General features: G+C 35.1%; 1 long non-coding RNA gene across 3 annotated transcripts in view; it reads left to right on the forward strand.

The window, feature by feature from the left end:
- Window positions 1-15218, forward strand: part of LOC147918075 (uncharacterized) — a 200088-nt gene extending 184870 nt beyond the window's left edge. For all 3 annotated transcript variants that reach the window (XR_015556208.1, XR_015556218.1, XR_015556217.1), the window contains exon 4: window positions 14853-15218. This is a non-coding gene — a long non-coding RNA (uncharacterized LOC147918075). The remainder of the gene's footprint in view (window positions 1-14852) is intronic.
- Window positions 15219-24368: the final 9150 nt, after the last annotated feature.

Below are 24368 nucleotides of genomic sequence, written 5' to 3' on the forward strand. Positions count from 1 at the left end.
ATCCCTGTAACCTCATCTGCAATTTTCTCTGATTGGGGAAAATTATTTCTATCTTATTCAGTTTAGCTACAGGCAAATTTAGATTCAGAAACTGAAATTTGAGAACATTGGAATGTTTCAGATACTAACCTCTGCATTTTACTGTCTTATGAATTAACAGTATATTTAATTAAAGTGAATAGAACTGACTATGCTCATAAAAAAGGGAATAAATGGTTATCTTTACATAGTTTAATTAACTCAATCTAAGCATCCAGATTTTTTCCTAGAAAGGCACGATTTATTACCCTTCCATTTAAGAGTAAAAGCTCTGATTCCTTCTTTCTTTCTTTGTTTCTTTTTTAATAGTACACACATCTCCATGAAAGAAAACATAGAGAAAAATCCCATGTAAAAAGTCTATAACCGATGCACTGTGCACGAGTTTTTCCCAAGTTCAATCCAAGTCTCAAACTCCCTTGAAACTCTCACAGCAATATGTCGTGTAACAATTTAGTTAGCTCTTTGAGGCACTTACTGCCTGGAAACTTTTCCACTTAGAATTTATACACAGTACACCAGACTAGTTCTCATTTTTAAGAATTTCATGAAAAATAGAAAACAGAGGTGTTTTTTGTTTTATTGTTCTTTTTTTTTAATTAAAGGGAGAATTTAGATGTCACGATGAGAGGCACTGTTGAGTTTTATAGTCATTTTGTTGGGTGATATATTTATTTTAAACAAATATGCAAACTCTAAGTCAGTGAGCCAGGAGCTTCTGAGTTTTGATCCCAGAGCTGTCATTAGTTTCCTGCACTGTAATGGATATGTCACCTGAGCCCTGTCTGCCTCCCTCTTCTTATCAGTAATACCAGAATAAGACTGTAGTACTTACTGACCTCAGAGGGGTAAAATAACAAGTATTTTAATGTAAGAAATATACATTTTAAATGTCTGGGAAAATTGCCTAACCTTTTTTATAAATGTACGAGAAAAATATGTTAGGTATATTTATCATTTTTAAAAAAATGTCTACTGTACTTATTGCAAAAGACAAAGCATGTATTTGTGGGCTAAAAAAGAACTAAAACATTTTTTTCTTTGAGTTTCTTGACTCCCAACACAAAGACTTCAGAATGCAACCTCACTCCCAGACTCTTAGATGATTCCTGATATTTGTGAGGTTTTCGTTCTATAAAATAATCAATCACAAATGATTCCCTGAAATAGGAAGATCTTGTGCCTGTATTGAACTGTAGAAGCTATAGCGTTAAAAAATCTATTTAGATACAAAGCAAGTAAATAATTTTAACAAGGTTAACATAGCCAGTAAGAAAGACAACAGAAGACAACACCTCAAACCATTTATTGCATGAGGGGCCTCAAAATTCATTAGGCTGTGCCACTTTCTCTTGTTAAATGGTATTGGTCCTTTAGAAATGTATCTTATCCAATATCTGCTACAATAACGCCTCTTAGGGATTATGAGAATTCAAACCTTTTCTCCTGTGACACTCACTCCTTTATAGCTTAGAGCCAAAGTGAATTAATTCTTCCTACACAAAGAAAATATCAAATTTCAAGAAACACAAGTTTAGTGTTTATATATAGTCATGTAAAACACTCTTTGAGTTAAAGATATTTGCTGTGTTTAAATAATCTCTTGCTTAAATCAAACATTTAACCCTTAAAGTGCATGCCCAAAACCTTAGGTCTATATTTGGTAAAGGAATACTTTAATATTATTTTCTCCATATACCTCATGTAACTATGGATGAATCAAATGTCTTTGCAGTTTGAAATTGGTCTCTTACCTACAGGGAACTAAGACTTGAAAGCCCCTTATGTATGAAGGAGAATAAACATCACACATTGATTGAGCTGGATAAGGTTTAAAGATTATCTGAATTTTCTGTTTGTATAAATTCATTATTTTTGTGAGATGAAATTAAATATATACATGAAATTTACATATTTTATTAATATATGTGCATCTTAACATAAAGTGTGAATTAATGACAAATTGTTGAAGATAGGGACCTTGCTTATTGACTCTTTTTAGCCTTAGCACCAGCTATTTTATGTCATTATTAATTATCTATAATACTTTTGTCAAATGAATGAATTATTCATTTTGAATTATGTGTATCAGTTAATATTGGAAGGTTTAAACTACATATGAATACAATATGGGCTCCATAAAACAGAAGAAGAGCCATATTGATAATACAAAAGCCTAAAATATATTAAAAAATTCATATTCAGGAATAATTTCAACCTCCACAAAAATTAAACTTCTTTCTGAGTGAAAGGTAGTTGCTTTTTAATGGAATTAAAGAAAACTGCAAAACACAGAGTGTCAGAAACCTTGAAATTCTAATCTCTACTTTGCTAGTCACTTCTACTTACTGTGTGGCCTCAGACAGGGCACTGAACCTCTCATTTTATTCAGTTGTGGGATAAAAATACTTACCTACTTTATATGGGTATTGTGCGTAGTAAGTAAACAATGATTGCAAAGCTCTCTGAAGACTAGAATATACTATAAATACTGAGCCAAATTCTACCATTTGGTATGTTCTGTTGGGTTATAGTCACAGAAACTTCCATGTATATTGGAAAAATATGTGTGAGGAGTAACTGATAATGAGACTTTGGGAGAATTTTTGGTGGGCAGAATGTTATTATGCAATTAAGAAGCTACTGTTTGCCCTGTATTTTAGAGCTAACGTTTCTCAGTTGCTGAGAAAAGCTATGGGACTTCTAACCATCAGCAAATGGTTATAAAATCCAGTTTAAATATTGAGTTTTATAGTATAGAACTGACATATGTAGAATAAATTTAAGATCTGCTTCACAATTATATTCATCAGATGCCTGATAAGTTAGGATTAGAATTAGTTGTGAGTTGCAAATAACCCCAAATTAGAGTATCTTAAATAAAATAAAGCATACTTCTCTCTGCTGATTACCTCCAGGTCATTGGTCTAGGGCTGGGATGGATTGCTGAAGTGTCAGATACAGTTCTGCCATCTTATCGTTTGCCTGTGGCTTCTGCAACACCGTCTAAAATGCTTTACCCAGCTCCAAGAATTACCTTCCTTTTCCTGACAGAAAGAAAAGGAAAAGGATAAAGAACAGATAGAAAGGACATATACCAGCAGAATCTCTAAGAAAGCTTATAAAATCTGCCGCGTGACTCTACTTATATCCCAGGGAACAGTACTTAGTCAAATGACTGTACCTAGTGATGGGGTTCAGAACATGCTACCCCAAAATATGGCACCATGGCATATTAAATAGCTTAAGCTGAAGGAGTTTTAAAAAATGGTGGAAGCAGGAAGATCACTCTGACCTCTCCCCCTTGTGCTTTTCTTCCCTGAAACAGATTATAAAACTCCCATGTGAAAGACACCCTCTCTGTGCCAGGAGGAGGGAAGACATTCCTATCACCAAAGACAGGGAATTTGGGGCCAAGAAATCTATACAGACAAATCTTGTCAAGCTAACATTTATCATTCCAGTTATTTCTTCAGCATTTACTACCCTAGCCCAAACCCCTCTGTTTTGTCAATTCTTCACAAATTTATTGTTTCTTTGTCTAAAAGATATAACAGCTTCCTGCTCTGGTCACTCCTTCAGGTCTTCATTCTCTTGGTAAGACTCCCATGTACATGTAAAAATTTAATCAATTTGTATAATTTTCTCCTTTTTATCTGTCTTTGTCAGTTTAATTTTCAGACACAGCCAGGGACCCTAAGAGGGAGAAGGAACACTTTTTCCTCCCCTGCACTAGCTACAAAGGAAGCTGGGAAATATATTCTTTTTTCTGAGTGCCATGTGTCAAACCACAACTTCTATTACTCTGAAAGGAGAGAATAGATACTGTGGCACAACTAACAGTCCTGTAGTACAGCCTTTATTAACAGACAATTTCAGATTATTAAAATACATAGCCATATCTCAAGATGTAAAGAGCCACAGAATATCTACAAAAGGAAAGAAATTACAGATAGAGATTTTTTAGTCTAATGCTAAATGTGTGTCACGTGGTAAATTAAAAAATATATTAATAATAAATTAAATATTAAAACTGGTTTGTTTATTCTTACTGAATCTCTTACCCCAAAGAGGGCTGTGGTCCTAGAGAGATGAAGATAGGAGTCTAGGTCAGAAAATTACTAAAAGAGGAATCATAATTTAAATATACTGGAATGATTATAATGGGCAAGTTTTGTTGGATCCAGTATGATGTTCCTGAGAATAAGGTAGACGTATAATTCTTATATCAGGGACCAGCCGAGATAGTTTCCATGGGTCTAGACAGAACTCTAGACTTTAGTGGCTTGGATTAGAAACATGTTGTTTATTGTGTTAAAGAGATTAACCGATTAGAGACACTGGATGGGACAATGAAAAGTTTATTGCCTCCACTGGGAAAAGAGCTCAAAGCCTTATTGAAGTTAAATAAATGCAGGACAAGAGAAAAAGTCTAACGTTTATTAAGTATCTACTATGTGCCATACACGCCGGACACCTCTTCACATGTTGCCCATTTATTCATGACAATGCACTTGCGAAATAGATATTATAATATTCATTTTCCAACTAAATATTTGGAAGTACAGAAAGATTAAACCGTCTGATTCAAATTTGACAGCATGTTGAATCACAAACCCAGAATGCAAAGCCAGATACATTGGATTGGATTCTCAAGTGAGTGTCCTTTCTACTACCATGAAACATCCTCAAAGAGGTGCAGTAATATCATCTTTTTATTTGAATGTATGTTGTAGATAACAATAAGTAACATACATATTTTGCAAATTGAAATAAAATATATTGTTATAATTATCCCTATATCATTAGTTAACACAGTGGTTCAAGAATAATCCATTTTTGGGCCTGCCCCGTGGCTTAGTGGTTAAGTGCAGGCGCTCCGCTGCTGGCCGCCCAGGTTCGGATTCCGGGCGCGCACTGATGCACCGCTTCTCCAGCCATGCTGAGGCCACGTCCCACATACAGCAACTAGAAGGATGTGCAGCTATGACATACAACTATCTACTGGGGCTTTGGGGAAGAAAAAAAAAAAAAAGAATAATCCATTTTTTTTAACCAAAAGTATATAGTTATTTCAGTGTTTGATTTAGGTCTAATAGAGTGGTTCTCTAAAGGTGAAATAAGAGGTATTAAACACCATTTAAAATATTCACACTCAATCATACATTAATCAATGATATATAAATTTTTACCTGTAAAATTGTCAAATACTTATTTGAAAAATATTTATACTCTGGTTTGGGGAAAGTGCCTTAAAGTAGGCCTTGCCATGCTATTAGTTGGAGGGTAAATTTATACCACCTTTTAGGAGAGCAAATTAGCAGTGTAACAAGAGTCTTCAAAATTACCCTACCCTTTAATCATGCCTTTGAATTCTAGTCTAGGAATCTACTAAACAACAAATAATTGGAGGTTAGGACACAGATTTATATACAAGGATGTTCATTGCAGGGGTATTTAAATTACTAAATAAGAGCGAACTTAAATATCCAAAACGGTAAATACTTTCTAAGCCATAACCTAGTAATGTATTAGGATAATATATGATTAAAATTATGCTGTAATACTATTTGATGACATGATGAAATGTGGCACAATTGACGAGCAAACCAATGTCTTACAAATAATTTGGGGGCTCTTTTTACAGTGCCAAAAATTCACTAGGATCTTACACAAGAAGATGGGATTTCTAGGTCATATTGCTGTACTTTAACCAAAGGAAGAATAATTAAGAAATAAATCTCCTTTTCTCCCCTTCAGAAAATCTGGATGTATCAGATTAGAAGGGTTAAAATAACCTAGTGATTTTTTTCACCTGAAAATAATTTAGCTACTGTAATATTTTATTCTGTGTATACCTATTACTGTGAAAGGATTGTGTCAAGAGTTTGGAATTTATAAAAATGTAGTCTGTACATTTTGCAGTTGATATCTTTTTAGAAGAACTTGACTAAATAATTTTATCTTTCCCCATGCCTCGGTTTCCACATTACAAGACAAAGACATCAATGATAAACTACCTCCCAGGGATGTTTCTGAGCATTAGTTAATGTTTATAAAGCATCCACAGAGAGCAGAGGATGAATAATGAAATAGACTCTCAAAGTAGTATTTTCACTCTCGTCTGTCTCATTAGTCTCTAAGAGGCTTCACGCCAACTGTTAGCATTTCAGCTGCCAGAATGAGGGGTTTCTATTTTAATTTTGCCTAGAAAAGTGAGCATTCCTTGAACATCTGGGGTTCACCTCGGCGTACTTCCAATAATGCTTCCATGGAATCAGGTACGTGAAGTGTGATGACCAGTACCACAAAGGAATTCAGATCTAATTTTAGGCCTGCTGTTTCAATTTATAATTTAGCTTACATTTTAAACCTATTAGGAAAAGCAGTATCTAAGTAACGCATTTATTTGAAGTATTTATGTGAGAAAATTTTGCTTTAAATTAAATTACATTAAAACCATGTCCATGGGGAGTGGGAAAACTGAATGGGATTAGGATTTTGGCTAGCTCCTTTCACCTTCTTTTTCTCTATGTATTGTGTCATGGCCAAGACATGAAAAAATAAATACAAATAGAAAAATAATTTATTCACTCACTCTTTCAAAAATATGTCTTAGAGGTGCTTATTGTGTATGAAATGGTGCTAGGGATACAGCAGGGTACAAAGCCAATGAAAATCATACCCCCATGGAGGGCACGTTCTAGTAGAACCTATAAGATCCAGGATGACGACGATATTTTTATATGTTCCCTGCGTCTGTCACACTTCTTGTCACAAGTAGTCACTCGGTGCAAGTTTGATGAAAGAAAGAATGAAAGAATGGTTCAAGGGCACCAGGGTTGTGTAGACATAGCCAAGACTTTCATTTGCATTAACTAATTTCTGATAATTTATTGGTACTGGACCATATGGGCCAATCAGAATTAAATAAATAATTAATTTTACAAGGTAGTTGTTGTTTTTAAGATTAAAGTGTTTCCACTAATGGAATAAATGCTAGACACATAAATATATATTGATGAGCATAGTCAAGTTTTTCTCAGGATTCAGGAAATTAATTTTCGTGAGTGATAACTAAGGAACGTGAGAAGGAATAAAGTAGAATCACATCACAATATAGTGGTTCAAAGAATATAGACAATGGTCAGAGTATCTATGACTCAAACTGCTCTTCAGTGCAGCACTATAGAAATTATGTCTGATTTTTAGAATACATTAAAGAACAATGCTATCCAATAGAGCTTTCTGCAGTGGTGCCATGTTATCTATCTCTGCTATCCAGTATGGTAGTTGCAAGCCACATGCAGCTTTTGAGCACTTGAAATGCACTTAGTGCAAATAAAAAACTGAAGTTTTAATTTTAATTAATTTAAATTTAAATAGCCACATAAGGCTAGTGGCTACCATATTGGACAGTGCAGCTCTAGGAGAAAAATTGAGTAAGAACTGAAAGAACCGTTTTGCTAAAGTACTTATGTGACAGTTGGAGCACATACCAGATTGTGGTGGCAACAGCTTCAGAAATGATGGATCATAACTTGGCAGCTGGGAGTTGGGAAGGCAGAGGGCAGGGAGCAGTACAGTCTGGTTAAAAGCTCCAACTAAGGAACGAGACAAACCTGGGTTTAATTCTGGTTTCAGAACTTCTAGCAATGAGACTTTGGGCAAATTAACATGACCAAACTCAACTGTAAGGCATTGATAATAATATCCAGGGCCGGCCCCGTGGCTTAGCAGTTAAGTGCGCGCGCTCCGCTGCTGGCGGCCCGGGGTTAGGATCCCGGGTGTGCACCGATTCACTGCTTCTCCGGCCATGCTGAGGCCGCGGCCCACATAGAGCAATTAGAAGGATGTGCAGCTGTGACATACAACTATCTACTGGGGCTTTGGGGGAAAAGTAAATAAATAAATAAATTAAATTAAATTAAAAAAAAATAATATCCATAACTATATCATAAGCTTGTCACAAGAATGAAATGAGATAATGCAGGCCTAGTGCCTGCCATTCGCTCAGTGTGCAGTATGTGATTGCAATTATTATTACTACACTATCATTATCCAATCTGAAGTCTTCTCAGATGATATGTATATAAAGAGACTAACATTATAAAGTGATCTGTTTCTTGCTCCAGTATTCATTCTTCCTGCATGCCCACTGCCCTCTGCCTCCTCTCCATAGTGAAATTTTGTTCCATCAAGTCTTGACTAAAATAACATACACTGAAGGTTTACTACTTGAAAATAGTAAGGAAAATGTAATCACTCTTTTTTGGAGGAGAGAGTAATGTACACATGGTACTTTTTGGTAGGTTGTTCATATTCCTGCCATACTGTTTAGGATATACTATTTAGGATTTTTATATAGTTAACCTCTGTATTATTTTTACTCCTATTTTATAAATAAGGAAATACAGGCTCAGAGAGCTCTTCATTCCAGAAGTGTTACTACTTTGGCTGTCATCATTAGCCCCTTGTGAATAGAATATAATCCAGAAATTTGGCTTTCCTATTTTTGAAGATGGAATGCTCTAGTTTGTCCTAGAGTTGGTGAGGCTGTAGTCACTCTATAACATCCAAGAGGAGTGGTTTAGGCAATGCCAGGTGCATGTTTAGCAGGTAATCAACGGGGCCAATAGATGACATTGGCCAGTGTACCTCATACAGTCTATATTCTGAGAGGTCAGGTGGCCGGAGTGAGTTACCTTAAAGCCAAAGGTTGTGAAATAAATTCAGTTATTTGTGACCAGGATTTTACAAATAAATATGATAAAATAAATATGAGAGTGCATCACACAAATAAAGATTTTTCACAAAACTTTTGTTTTCATTACCTAAGCATATATGTGAGTCTGTACTAAGTCAGGATGTATAAAATATTTTTTATTTGGGTCACAATCAAAAAACTTTGAAGGCTTACTCTTGAGGATGCCATGTCCCAAAATGTATTTTTAGGAAATACGTGGCCAAAGAGAGAATACAGTGTCAGACAATTATGCCGAGAATAGTAGAAGATGAGAGATGGTATGTAAGGACAGTACAATATTGTATGCTGCATGGATGTTCAGAGACATTAGAACGATAACTTAAAAACATTAAGAGAAAATGAGAAATAAATTATGATAGCTAAGAAGAAGAAAGGAGGAAAGGAACAAATAAAGTCCTCCAGTCAGTCTAATAACAATCAGAAGGTTTCCAGTAACGTTTGCAAATCTTTGCAGCATAATAACTGGACTGAAAGTTGTACCAAGAAAATTTGAGTTTCTGCAGAAGTAGATGTAGTATTTTGCCTCCTAGCACCAGGAGTTCGCTTCCCACCTCCCCATCTTCACCTTCCCCCCGACCCCCCACCTCTTCTGGGAACTGTTGCACATACTTCTACAGATATTTTACTTTCAAGGAAGCTGATATTATCCTATGTGACCGTCCCCCAGAAACCCTTGATTGATACAGAGTTGGGCATATGACTAAACCAAGTGGAATTTTTTAATTGAAACTGAGAAAAAGTTACTCTCCTGTGATGGATTTCCTAAGATATAAAAACAATGTCTTCCAGCATATTTGGGCAGCTGTTCTGTAGAGACAGGTTGAATCTGACACCCAGAGAGAAGCAGAGAAGAGAATGAGAGACAGAGCCCTGGTGGATTTGCTGTCAGGGCTCCATTTGTTCCTGAGGCCCAGCTGTGTCTCTACCCTTCCCAGGGTTTCAGTGTCTAATCCTTTTTGGGTGCTGAGATCCAACAAGTCCCTTTTATAGTCTAAAGTGTGAGAGGAGGTACTATTACTTGACTAATACAGTTGTTATGGAAGTGTCACTAATAAGGACAGTCAGAAAAGACATTCTAAGAACATGAAAAGAACAGCAAAGATCAGCACAGAGTAAGACACACAAAAATGAGAAGGAAATACAGAAACAACGCGACCAGACTAATATTATCAATACCTGACAGGGAAAGACCAGTGGTCAAAATGAGAAATAAATCTGAAGAGATTTTAATGACTTTGCTTTATGTACATACGTAGAAAAATAGGTATGTCTATATGACACATACATCTAAGTTAAGTATTTAAGAAACCTGTTGTCCATCGTGCTGAGGCTGAGAATGCCGTGTGCTTACCAAACTGTTTCCTTTTTCCTCCGGTCTCAGAACTATGCTACGTCCTTCTTGGCAGTTGGGAGTTGCCCTCCCATTGAGTTCTGACCTGCACGCATTGTGATGCGTGCAACTTAGAATCCTGGCCCAGAGAAAACTCCCTCAAGTGATTCTCTCTTTACCCACCTGTTAGCTGACTATAGAGGATTTTGATGGTGGAGAGGAGGGGAGAGGCACACTGTGAAAAGAGCCTAGGTCACTAAATGACCACATGGAAGACTGTCCAAGCAGGAACAACTGCTTGGACTAAGACATGGGCTAAAAATATACCTAATGTCAACCTACTGACTTAGGACAGGTGGAGTTATCTGTTCCAGAATCAGTGGTAGCTTCAAGAATGCAGTGTTATTCAGTTGTTTTGGAATAATTCATTTGTACATGATGTTTAGTTAAAGGACTAAATATTAGATACTGTTAGGCTAGCAATAGCCGAATGGCTTGATCCTACCCATTAGCAAGAGGCTGACAACGGATAATGTACCTGAATTTAAAACTGTGTTTACATCCCTGCTTCGATTTGCTCAACTTCAGTAGACTAAAAAGAATAGCCTTATTCTCAAATGGCTGCAGAAAAACTTAAGTGTAACTCTGATATTTTTCCATATCTGCAAGGAATTTCTGAATGTACTCCGCATTTGTAACATGATTCCATTGATTCTCATACATCATGTTATTGGCAAACAAAGGTACCTAAGGGATAGATACAGTCTGATAGTCCCAATCATCAATGACGATGTGAACGCTGCTGAGAATTGCAAGGTTATACTTAAACAGATATGAGCATGTCCTGAGAGCTTTGTGCTTCTTAGTGAAATTGTCTGCAGAGGTGATCTTTGAAGAATATAAGAATCTTAATGAATTTCTAAATGTACCTATAAAATCTTATTTGATTTCTCCTTGTTGAAAAAAAGCAATCTATCTACCGCTTTCAAATTTATTTTATTCATTACAATTGCTGAACTTTAAGACAGACAGTCTGCTAAAGAAAATGAGTAATTTAGGAAGTATGTTTGGGTGCCCATATTTTTTATTGTAGAAATAAAATGTCATAGAGATTTAATGGAGATGAGAAAGCCATAATTTTGCCTCAGACTTAGACCACCAATGCTTGCACGAGAATTGATGTCAACTGACAGAATAAAGCTATTTGCTTTGCTTTGTGTGTTTTAGATAAAAGCAGGCTTTTCTATTAATTCAGGTAATTTTCTCAATTTTGCAACTTTCTTCAAGTTTAGTGACCAGTCTTTGTCTCTTCATTGTCCTTTGTCAACCCTAAACCCTACATTATATCAAATGCCAAACAGTGGATTTCATTCATGTTATCTCTGGAATTGTATTTGCTTTATCTATTAGGTCTACTACATTACTTTAAGCTGCATCTCTGTGGTCTGCACATTTCTATTTTATCAGAAATGGTGATACCAAATCAACTTTCCACTATGTAAATCAATGCTTTAACAATATTAATTTTACACATATTAATTCCTTTACTTGGGAGGATGATATTACATAGTGATGTTGCAAAGTATAGGTACAAAGTCAGATTGGCTGGGTTCAAACCAACTATGTTCTGCTGTGTAACCTTGGACAAGCTCCTTAGCCTCTCTGGACCTCAGTTCCTTTATCTGTAAAATGGAAATAGTAATAGTGCATACCTCATAATGGTATTGTGAGGATAATATGAGCAAGTGCATACTATGTGCTTAGAACAGTATCTTAATAAACGCTAATGTTTGCTGATGTTTTTTGTTACTATTGTTACTGTTGATGTTACTGGGTATAATGTATGATATTGGGTAGTGTGGTTGGGAAAAAAGGGACCAGATATGTTCCTGCCCTTCAATACTTTAAATTACAGTAGAGAAAATTTATGTTACACAATTGATTATTATATAATATGATATAGGTACATGTAAAGTGCTTTAAGAGTTTAGAAAAAGAAGTGACTTGCTATTTTGGGATGTCAGAAATTTCACAGGGAGTTACATTTGGTTTGTCTTAAAGAAAAAGAATTGTGTTAGATAAAGATAGGAAACTGGAGCCAGCCTGGTGGCATAGTGGTTAAGTTCGCATGCTCCACTTTGGCAGCCAGGGGTTCATGGGTTCAGATCCCAGGCATAGACCTACACACGAGTCATCAAGCCATGCTGTGGCGGCATTCCACATACAAAATTGAGGAAGACTGGCACAGATGTTAGCTCAGAGATAATCTTCCTCAAGCAAAAAGAGGAAGATTGGCAACATATGTTAGCTCAGGGCCAATCTTCCTCACCAAAAAAAAAAAAAAAAGGAAACCATTGAAAGCATATAAAGCAATGGGCAAAGCACAGAATAGTGAAACATGATGCATGTTCAGGAAATAAAGAGTAGTTAATTAATTCCAAAGTAGCTCAGGGCCAGTCCTGGTGGCCTAGTGGTTAAGTTTGACACACTACACTTCAGCTGCCAGGGTTCGGTTCCCAGGCACGGACCTGCACCACTCACCTGTCACTGGCCATGCTGTGGTGGCAGCTCACACACAAAAAGGAAGATTGGCAACAGATGTTAGCCCAGGGCAAATCTTTCTCAGGAAGAAAAAAAGAGTTCAGCAGTTCCCTGAGGTTAGAGCCCTGGTTCTCAATGGGTAGCAATTTTGCTGCCCCCCAAGAAACATATGGCGATATCTGGAGACGATTTTTATTTTCATGACAGGGGGGTGCTACTGGTATTTGGTATGTAGAAGCCAGGCATCCTGGTAAACATCCCCATGCACAGGACAGCCCCCAACAACAAAGAATTATCTGGCCCGAGACATCAGGAATGCTCAAAGTGAGAAGCCCTGAGCTAGAGAATCGGGCAGGTGGGAGAGTGGTGGACTATACAGCTAAGAATTTGGGTTGGGATCCACTTCAAAGATAATTTTATCCACTGATAAAATTATAAAGATGCAACATTATGATGACTATCTGAACTCTGGCCCATTAACTCCCTGAGGTTCCAGGACATTTATCATTTGATAATTGACATATTAATAATCTACCATTTAGAGTCTCTTCACTCTAATCAGGAAAACTCCACATTTTCTTCAGAAATCTGCTTTTCTTAGTCATTGAAACCAGCCTTCTCATCATTTAAGGTGAAAATTCTGTCCTCAAATGTGCCATCCATGTCCCCCTCAGGCCTTAGAATACATTTCAAAACCACTTTGTCCGTGAGACATTTCCCGCCCTCCCAGTCCCTTCAGCCAGTTTGTAGCGGCTCTTTGTCTCCCCGCCTCCCTCCAGCAAATGCTCCTCTGCTCGGTGGTCTTCCACTTCCCTGATTCCTTTAGTCTTGGAAAAAACAAAAGAAGGAGAGTCTTTTTCATACACTTTTGTTTGTCTTTTTAGGTAATTGAAGGCACGAAGAGAAAGATAGAGAGGAAGGAAGAGACGTGAAAGGATCAGAGTAAACAATGACTTTGAAGGCTTTAGCTTTTTAGTAAAAATGTTTCTCTAACAACACACTGCTGTATAACTAAAGGAATTCAGGAACGTTTAGATAACAGGAACAACAAAACAACATCGTTTGCTGCTTTTCCAGAAGAAAATCAAAGTATTGCTGAGGGTCTTCTACTTCCTGCTGATTTTGTTTTTCTAAAAATGTGTATTGATTTCTTCCACCTCAGAGATCCATAAATGTTATTAAAAATGAATGGCAGGTCTGACTTAAATTAAATGTCAGGTGGTTGATAGGTTTCATAATACTTTTTTTAAATTTTAATGACATTCTTACTTGATTTTGTATTAGAGGCATGCAAAACATAGAATACCAAAATCCACAGTAGTGTGTGCTAAATGAATGCATGAATAATGAAGCTCTTGCTTTTTAGAAATGAAAAGGAACAGTATTTCTGTATTTGTTATGGCTTATTCCAAAGCCACACAGGCTAAAAAACACCAAGCTTCTACTCATTAGATAAGACAGAAACCCCACCTTAGACTCTTTTGCTCCTATTCCTGTCTTTTAAGCACAATAATTACGAGAGCCTTATCAAATTCCTTGCTGAATTGGAAAGCACTGCCAGATATCGGTGTGTAAAAAGTAGGACGAGTGGTTGCATTTTATTATAGTCTATTATAATCTCTTTGGGGTGAGTGTCAACCTTTCAAAATGCCGCACTGTATAAGACTTTGTAAATTCCTTTTATTTGCCCAAAGTGGCTTGTCATATGTTTTAAAGGTCTAGAAGAGTAACATATGCTTTCCATGCATATAAAGGTAGTTTCTTTTCCACTGGTTTCTTTTGCTCAAGTTGGTGTTCACTGTCCATAACCACTTAGACATTATACATTTTCAAATGTTTTATCCTCAAACACTTGATTACTCTAAATACAACCCCTGCACTGAATCACCCCCACCTGAAAGACACTCAATTGACCAGAAGGAAGAAGCGAGGATGTTCTGAAACCACTACTCCAGGAACTTGACTAGTTTATCACAGGTAGACAATTTGTGTTATTTTCTCTCTTTGTGGAGTTCAACCCATGCTGCTTCTTACAATCCAAAGTAGCGCTTTCATTTTTTCTGATGGTGCTCCCGGCGGATGCTGAGACAATCTGCCACCTCCACTTTATTGATGTGTGGATTTCACCCCCCTGTGAATTACCTCTGTTGAATTTTCTTTTGCTTTTTTTTCCAGGCTCCTGCTGACAAAACCTGCAGACAGCAATGTACATCCTTAACAGACAGAGCACCCTGATCCCAGCAGGGCAACCCAGGCGTTCACAGCTCACACACATTGTTCATCAAGGGCTCCACGGAGAAAGCTATCTGTGTGCCACAGGCAGAGGGTGAAAAACCTTTGACAATTCTCAGAGGACCTACCCACTCACCCATGCATATTTTTTTCAAAGTAGGAAAGAAAGCATAAAGTCCATGATATTGTATGTAAAGACCTTTTCAGATTCCTTGCTTCCTTTGTCGGAAAAAATTTGTGTTCTGGGATCAGGCATTAAGAAATGAAAAGGCTCAACAGAGTATAAATTTGAGTTCATGCTTAATTGCATCCCCATTCTATCATTCATTCATTTAACAAATATTTTTCAATCCCTACTATCTGTCAGGTGCTGTTCTACACCTAATCAGTCTTTAAAATTTGTCCTATTACTTTTATTTTTAAGCATGTTGATTTTTCCCTGTTACTATAAACATCTGCAGAAAAACAAATGTAATTGATCACATGTGCTATTTGTTGTGGCGTGGCACCTCCTATCAGGTAACACTGAGTTCTCTGACTTTTTCAGCAGTTTTCAAATTAAGAGTTCTATGTAGAATTGTGGTGCTGAGTAGCACTGGAAATATCCATCACCTACATGTCTTATTTTAGTGTCACTTTAACTCAAAAGTCCACATAAATGACGCAGAAATTATCTAACAGATCTTACAGAAATAGAAATAACTCATTGTATTGTGTCCAAAGATGGTTCATATAGATTTATTTGAAGATAATTGCATTTTAAAGCAAAGAATAATACACTTATGTTGGCAGAAATTATGATTGCAATTTATTATCTCCTGCTTGCTTTGTAAAGCTTAGTTCAAATGCTAGGATTGTTTTCCTTTACAAAACTTTTTATATAGTCTACGTTTATCATAATGGCTCTGTTTACATAACACCAAAACTACCAATTAATTTATTGGGGAAAAGAAAAACAGGTAAAACAAATCTTTAATATGACATTTCTTTAAAAAGAGCTATTTAAACCTTTTTTTATTTTAAATGGGAATTTGAAAAATATGCTAATAGTATAGCAAAAGAATCAGATTACAACAAAATAAGTCAATGCAGAATAGTTTTCCGATATCGCAGAAAGAACTTAAGACTTTGACTTTGAAATCACGCAGAGCTGCTGGAGTATAAATCCCAGTCCTAGAAATTACTCAATCCATTGCTTTAATCTTTCAGAATATGTTTCCCTATTTTTCATGTACATTTAATATGTCTCCTGCCAGGTTGTGTGAGGTTTAAATGAGATGTAGATGAAATGAACAAATCATAGGTCCAACTGTACTACAGAACCTAAAAAACCTGACTTTTCATAACTTTAAGGAATAACACTGTCAACTTTACTCTTTTTTTTTTTTGTATTTTGTATTTGTTTAGTTGTTCCTCTTTCCCAATCAACTATGAGTTTTATGATAATGTGTCAATGTCTACCATTTTATTAGTACTGTCTCCCAGTACCTAGCTGAGTATCTGGCATGATTGTTTTCCAGCTGGTAACAAAACCACAGATAACAATTGGAGTTAATACAAATGAAACTTTTTGCCATCTCTGATCAGATCCATAAAGATGCAAACTTTTTGGTTTGCTCCATTGTTGAAGAATATATTCTTTCCTACAAAGGCTGTGGCTCTCCCTAACAAATGAAAAAGAACTAACTTGTCTTGAGATCTAATTTTATCCTCAGTGTCAAGCACAAAGACTAAATTGACTAAGTTATAATTCACATTCATTAAAATGATATAAGTAAATTAAGCAATTAGACATGTGTTCAATCATCCTTGAATGAATGATCTCAATATTTAAAAATAACAAAATTTGGAGAGTGATTAAAGGTACAAATGATTCAGTTCATTTCAATTTCACAAAACTGAATTCATAAAATGGTGAAGATAGGTGTTAAGCAACTTGAATTTGAGTTTCAATTTTGGCCACATAATCTTGAAGAAGTTACTTCAAGCCTTTGTTATTCTTCATCTATGAAAATAAGAATTATACTACCTTCTCTCCCTCCTATACAAGACTTCCGAGAAAGATAATGTCCAACTCACTTTATAAACTCTTAGGCATCATTCAAGTGAATTCTATCATTGTTACATGCATGCCTTTGTGAAAAGTCTCATAGAGGATTCAAATATGAATAAGATACAATCTTTATCCACAAGGGGTTTATAATCAAAGGAGTTATTAGACTCTAAGAAGTTATTAGCTACACTGTCTTGGGCCAATATTCGTGTGAATATCATTTTTCATTTTTGATTCATTCTTTATCATTTAGACTGTATTCAGTTTTCAGTTTGAAATGTGTCTTTTAATTTGAGCTTACTTCAATTTACATTTAATATAATAACTGATGGATTTTGGTTTAATTCCTCAATCTTATTCTGTAATTTCTGTCTGTGCCTTTGTTTATTTTTCTCTCCTTTCTTTCTTTTGGATTAATTATCTTTGATTATTCTATTTTTTCTCTGTCAGTTCAGAAGTATAATATTTTACTATTCTAATAAGTGCTTTTGACTTATAAAAATTGAACATACATTTACCCTCATCCCATGCATCAATGGCACCTTAGGACACTGTATCTCCATTTGCTTTATTCCTAATTATATCCTATTTTTCATACATTTTAATTCTATATATACATTGCACGCCATAAAGCATTATACATACCATTGTATATAGGTCTATTCAATTAGATTTATCCAAACATTATCATATTCATTTTTCTCCATTCTCTCTCTCCTTCCTCTGTGGGAGTTTTTTTTTAATATTTATTATATATATTATATTTAAATATATATTGATATATGTGGGAGATATATATATATATATACATGGGATAGAAACAGAGATTTTAAGGATTTGGCTCATACAATTTTAAGGGGGGGGGGGTTGGCAAGTTTGAAATCTGTAGGGAAGTCCAGCAGGCTGAAAATTCAGGTAAGGGTTGATGTTACAGTCTTGAGTCTGTAATCTGGGGGTCAGGCCAACAGGCAGGAAACTCAGGCAGGGTTTCTAAGCTGCAGTCTTGAGGCAAAACTACTTTTTCTTCAGGAAACCTCAGTCCTTTATCTTAAGGTTTTCAACAGATTGGATGAGGCGCACCCACATTTGGAGGGTAATTTACTTAGAGTCAACTGATTAAAAATTACTTATCTCCTCCACAAATACTTTCATGGGAACATCTAGAGTAGTGTTTGACCAAACAACTGGGCACCATAGCCTATTGAAGTGGACACATAAAATAAATCATTACACTAGACAAATAAAACTATGAGAATTCTAATTTAGGTAAGACATTAGTAAGTCAGCACTGTATATGATAATCACCAGGTTAACTACAAAAAGTTTAATTAAAAAAATATAAGTATTAAGCTAATGAGGGTTATAGGACAATAAAAAGAACATTTAATTAACCCAAAAGATACAGAAAACGTGAACATAGCAAAATTAACCCAACAATAAACACATAACAAAGGGTAGATATATCAGTAATTACACTAAATGTAACAGATCACATAATCTATTCAAAAGACAGTTTATGTGACTCAATACAAAAGCTATAATCTGCTTACAAGAGAAACTGTTCAAATATAACAATAGAAAAAGTTTTAAAGTTAAAAGAAAAAAGATAGACTATATGAGTACTCCCAAAGGAAAAAGAGAAAGAAAGAGAGAGAGAGGGAAAAAAAAAGAAAGCTGATACAATTATACTGATTTTAGATAAAATACACTTTCATGCAAAAAGTATCTTTAGAGGTAAAGTAGAACATTTTCTCATTATAAAAAGAGTCAATTCACCAGGAAGACATAACTGCTATTAGATAAGCGATAAATTACAAAATGTGCTAAGAGAAAAATACCAGGAAACTTAAAATGTCATTCTCTCTAAGACCAAACTGGTTACAATATAATAAAGGACTTTGATTAGGAACTGACAAGTATCTTTCTTTCCAGGTATTTAGTGCACATAAAAATATATTATTTAAGATATCCACTTCAGCATAAATTTCAGTCATACGAAATACATACATATCTAAGGAAATGCTGGCTGATCAATGTAGCACTGGCAAAGTCAAAGAGAAGATTTTCCTTTTTACAAGATATGCATTGCATTCTTCCTCTTAACACTAGAAGAACATGTGTTATTGTTAACTGATGGTTGATTAGAGCTTTTCCAAATGCATGGTGGGATATGTATTTAGGAAAAAGGTCACTCTCTTGGAATAGAATAGGAAAATTCTAAAAAGCTCAAATTTTAAAAGATTCTCATTTGGATGAAAGATCTAAAATTTAAAATATAGATCGGGAAAGGATTAATCTAGTCATTTGAAAAAAATTTTTTATATTATATTTTAAAAATATATGTTTTTTAAAATATTATGTTTTGCAATATATTGCAAATATATTCAGAACTGAATTTACTCAGGACTATAAATAAAACAAACACAATATTTTACTAAATTAATATATTGCTTGAACTATGACTATATAGTTCAATCAAAACTATGTAACCAAAGTTTCTTCTAATTCTAAGATTTTTTTTTTTAGTGCTTCAAGGAGATTTTTTTGAGATGCAGGAGACCTTTCACATTGGTCTTAAAAATAATATAAAAATAAGCCAGAAACTTAAAAAATTCTAGAAGATTGTTGTGATTATGTCTGGCCTGAGAATCCCCAAAAGAATAAATAAGGCAAAAAGAACTGACGTAATAACCCTGTTACATTCACAATCTATAATATTTTTCTGGAAATCAATACATTTCATTTAATTTCAACAGCAATTATTAAAAGATTGTTATGTGCTTGGCACTGTGCTAACTGGTGGAAGTTATAATGATAACTAAGACAAGGAAGTTCCTTTCCTTAAGGAGTTTAATATTTGATAAATAAGACATTGCATGAGATATACAATAAACAAAAATACTTGGAGCATATTTTTAACACAAACAAATTAACCAGGTTAAGATCATGTATTACACTATACAGTATTGGATAAATAGTATATAAAAGCTTATTTCATCACTAATCCTGCAAATGTTTTCTCTCTCTCACTCCCAGCCAGCTATCTTTCTAAACTTAACTTTAAGGGGCAAGATAGAGCAAACATATTTTAAAATAAATCTCCATTTATTTCTTGAATGTTCTGTCCTATCATTTTATTTGGTAAACACAGGAATAGTCGTGATTGTAAATTGCATTATTCACTCCCTCAGATGATTGAAGGATCATGACATGGCATCTATGGTAGCTAAAACATGCCTCAGGCTAAACTGAATACAACAAAAAAGAATATTTACTTTTAAAGTCCATCTGTGAATTCAGTTCCATTGTAATAAGCTGTATTCTTCAGCTATACTCATTGCAACATGAGAAAACATCCTTTTAAATTTACTCTAAGAGAAATTGGCCAGCAAGTCATTTACATTCAAGGGAATCTTTAAATGCCTGTACAGAAACATTGAAGAATATTTCAAAAAGGTAGCAATATTAGCCAAAGAATTTGATCTACGAACGGGTTCTTTCTTCAAGGACTAATTAATAAATTGAACAATAAAAAGCTTAGCACTAAAGCAGTATAGAAGTATCTAACACTGGGACAAGTTCTCAGATGTGAGGCTGCTCTGGTTAACTATCTCGAGCATTAACCTGTAATCACCTGAAGGAGATATCCTATTGTCCATTGCAGTGGCATAGAGGGTGAGAATCAGGTGGTCTGAATCACCATAATATTGGAATGGAAAGTAGGACTGTTACTTTACTACATGAACACTTGTTGAGTTGTATATAGTTTGTATCCTTCATATTGAGAAGGAGAATGTCAAATTAGAAGAACTGAGAGAGATTGTGCATGTATGTGACATAAGCAATAATTGGGGGAATCAGAGATTATTTGGCTGTTTGGTTAAAGATGACAGTTTAATTCAAACATTTAAAGGGCTATCATGAGGAAGGAGTAAATGTTCTGAGTACTTCCAAAAGACGAGGGGTAAACATTCTAAAGACGGCATATTTGAGGTCATCATAAGGCCCAACTTTTAATTAAAGTGTATCCAGTCATGAATATAGGATTTTATGTACAATATTTGTACATACAGAGGTAGATTTATGGTAAAGCTAATGAAGCTTGTGCCTCACTCATCTTAACTTTACCAGTCTGTTCCAAGGACCTGAAGTTAATTTTGTACTTTTAATTTTATGGTTTTTTTAATATGGATTCTTCAGATATTAACATTTGGTGCTTGAGTATAATCACACATGCATTTGTACAGTTTGCATGTAGACAGGACAAGACAAAATGATGTTCTGTATGTTTTCATTAGTTTTAGTGCGTTTGACAGCTTTCTTTTATGTGAATATACTTTGCTATAATTTTAGAAGGAAAATATTGACAAATGTTGCAAACACAAGTGCTATTCTTTTCTAAATATCAAGTCTTCCTAATGTAGACAAAAAAAGTACAGAAATATACTAATACTTTAGAAATTAAGAGGCAAAGGAGGGACTCAAATATTTTGAGGAAGTTCTGGTGACTAATTCATTAGATTCAGAAATGATTTAGAGATGGATAAAGTGGCAAATTGAGTTCATCTTGACATCACATAAGCAATCAATACAGAAAAGTAATAGAATGGAACTTTTAAGAAAAAAAAATTGGTGTCGAGGAAAAGAGTGGTAAAAATCAAGGAAGTATTATTGTGAAGAATACTATTTGTATAGTGCTTTATAGTGAAAAAAACACTTTCGTAAACATTAGGTAATAACAAATGTATTAGAAATCAACTCTAACTAGAGGGGATTTGATCTGTGAACCCAAATTTTAAAACTGTTCTTATTGTAAACCTCCACATAATAGACCAGCACTCTATGTATATGAATAATGTGGGCATGTGAAGTCTCTAACCAATAATGAACGTAATCCTGTGCCAAATTGATTGGTTTTAGGCCAATGCAATTAATAAATCAACGCCAATAAGGAAACATGATGGCTGATCCAAAAGGCAGAAAACTTTAGATTTCATCTATGCGTGATTGGACGCAATGAATAAAAATGGTTCTGCCAAGCAATGTTTTGCGCAAGTGGTAGAATATCCATGAAAAAAATTCCTAATGAGATAAAAGTATGGTGTAATTGATTCAGGAGTATAATTGAATAGCATAACAGAATTTAAAGAATTAACAATGCCCCTCTCCTAAAATAATGTTTTAAAAATTTTTGAAAAAAAAGCAAAGCTAAATCCATTAATGAGGAAGAATACTTTTGCAATGGGTATTTAATATCTATGAAATGGGGAGGAAGGGGTCATTGAAGGACAAAAATTTCCCATTGAAAGTGCCAAGATCCAAACATTAAAAATATTGTTTTGAAGAAATTCTTGTAAACTGAATCAATAATGAAAGTTTTCAAGACAGCTGACCCTAATTTTGAATGCATTTCAGAAGTACTTAGAAAATGAAATGTACCGATTATTCCCACAAAAGATTTACCATGAAAATAAGCATCCTTTATTTCATTCTAAGAAGAAAATTTCTCTTAAAAAGACCACTTATGATGTAGCTTTCTTATTAAGTGCTTAGTTTCACAGATCTTGAGATGTTTTTAGAAGACTATATTGTTTGATTTTACAAGTTTCTTTTGGTGACCAGTGTGGTTCAAAGCCTAAAATTAAGGATCAGTGTCATGTGTGACCTTGACAAATGGTACAATTGAGAGGGCAGTGATGACCTAACTGCAGGTTCTCCTCCCCACTCTGCTCCCAAGGTCCTGTAAACAACTCTCTTATCAAGGGGACCAGGCACAGTTCCTACTTATCTTTGAGTAACGGGTTGCCGTTCCTTGCCAGCCCACTGACTTATTCAAACAGGCCAATCACATCTTCCTGCAGGAACCAGGATGTCACCCAACCTTCTTGATACTCCAAAGCCTGCCTCCAACAGCCCCTGGCTGTTCACACTCTTCCCAAGTACACCCTCTGTGTGGCCCTTCATGGCTTTTGGTGTCCTCCCTGGGGTGTGAGTATATGTGACTAATAAAATGCTGTTGATCTCATCTGTCCAGCATCAGGTGTCATGTGTTTGGCCATCTCCATAGCCCTGGAGTGGAAATCTCTCCTCATCAATTTGAGATGAAAAAAGAGGCTGTAAAAATGACAACAAAAATGTTTTATTATTTTTATGACACATTTTATTTTCAGGTACAGAATCTCAATAACATTATGTATGTAGGAAATAAGATTTTGGCTTATTTTGTGATTTGTTATCACTCTCTAGAAACTAATTAGATTCTAAATCATAGGGTACATTTTATAAATGCATATACTGAGGCACAGTAATATATGAGACCAAGTCACTTACAGAGAAGATTATGGAGAAGGACATAGATCACAGCTCTCCTCACTTCAAAGTTTGTTTTCTTTCTATCACACGGAATTGTCAGAGTATTATAGAGACCTGAATATAAGAATCCATTTTCGATAATAATCCAATACCAAAAATGTATTTCACATGTTTCTCCTATTTTCATTAAAATCCTTCCTTTGAACCTTCTCAACAATATTCATGGCAAAGTCAACTGGAGTTTGTTTTGGTCAAGAATGTCTGCTCCATAGGATTTTCTCTTCGATCAAATGGACTCCTGGGATAACTATTCTCTTCTTTCTACCATCTTTTCATGATTGTTCTACAGCAAAATCATTGATTTCTTTTCTTTTATTCAATCAAAATATAATTAGAACAGTAACTGTCAAGTGTATACAATTCCTAACCCTAACTCTGTTCCCATGCTCATTAAGATTTGAACTCTCGGGCCAGCCCCAGTGGCCAAATGGTTAAGTTCAGCAAGATCCACGTTAGGGGCCTGGGTTCAGTTCTTGGGTGCAGACATATACCACTTGTCTGTCAGTGGCCATGCTGTGGTGGCAGCTCACATACAAAAAGAGGAAGGCTGGCAGTGGATGTTAGCTCAGGGTGACTCTTCCTCAGCAAAAAAGAAAAAAAAAAAAAAAGAAAAAGATTGAACTCAGTATTTCAGATTCTAGTTATTTGAAGGGTAGAGAAACTAGAAATGTAGTCTCTATTCATGACAAACAATATATTATTGTGACAAACAGTATACTGTTTACCTCATCTCTAAACCAAAGGTTGGAGATGGCTTCAGTTTCCTTTCAAATGGAGCATTCGCTCTTTACTTCCCTTGATATTGATGTTTATATACTGCCATGAAAGTTAGGGTAGAAAAAAAGAGCAATTAAAAAAATGATAATTAAGTAAAATGCAACTATTTTTGACTTGTCTTTAAAAAAATCTGCCTTAATGATTGGACAACACTATGGATTGTTTTAAATATATGTCTTTCTGAAATAATATATTTCTTATGGCTACCAATAGCTGATTTGACTATGACATATTAGAAATCACCTAATGGATACTTG

The sequence above is a fragment of the Ceratotherium simum genome, chromosome 2 (genome assembly GCF_057802395.1).
Source record: "Ceratotherium simum simum isolate JZ-2026a chromosome 2, ASM5780239v1, whole genome shotgun sequence".
Classification (NCBI taxonomy): domain Eukaryota; kingdom Metazoa; phylum Chordata; class Mammalia; order Perissodactyla; family Rhinocerotidae; genus Ceratotherium; species Ceratotherium simum.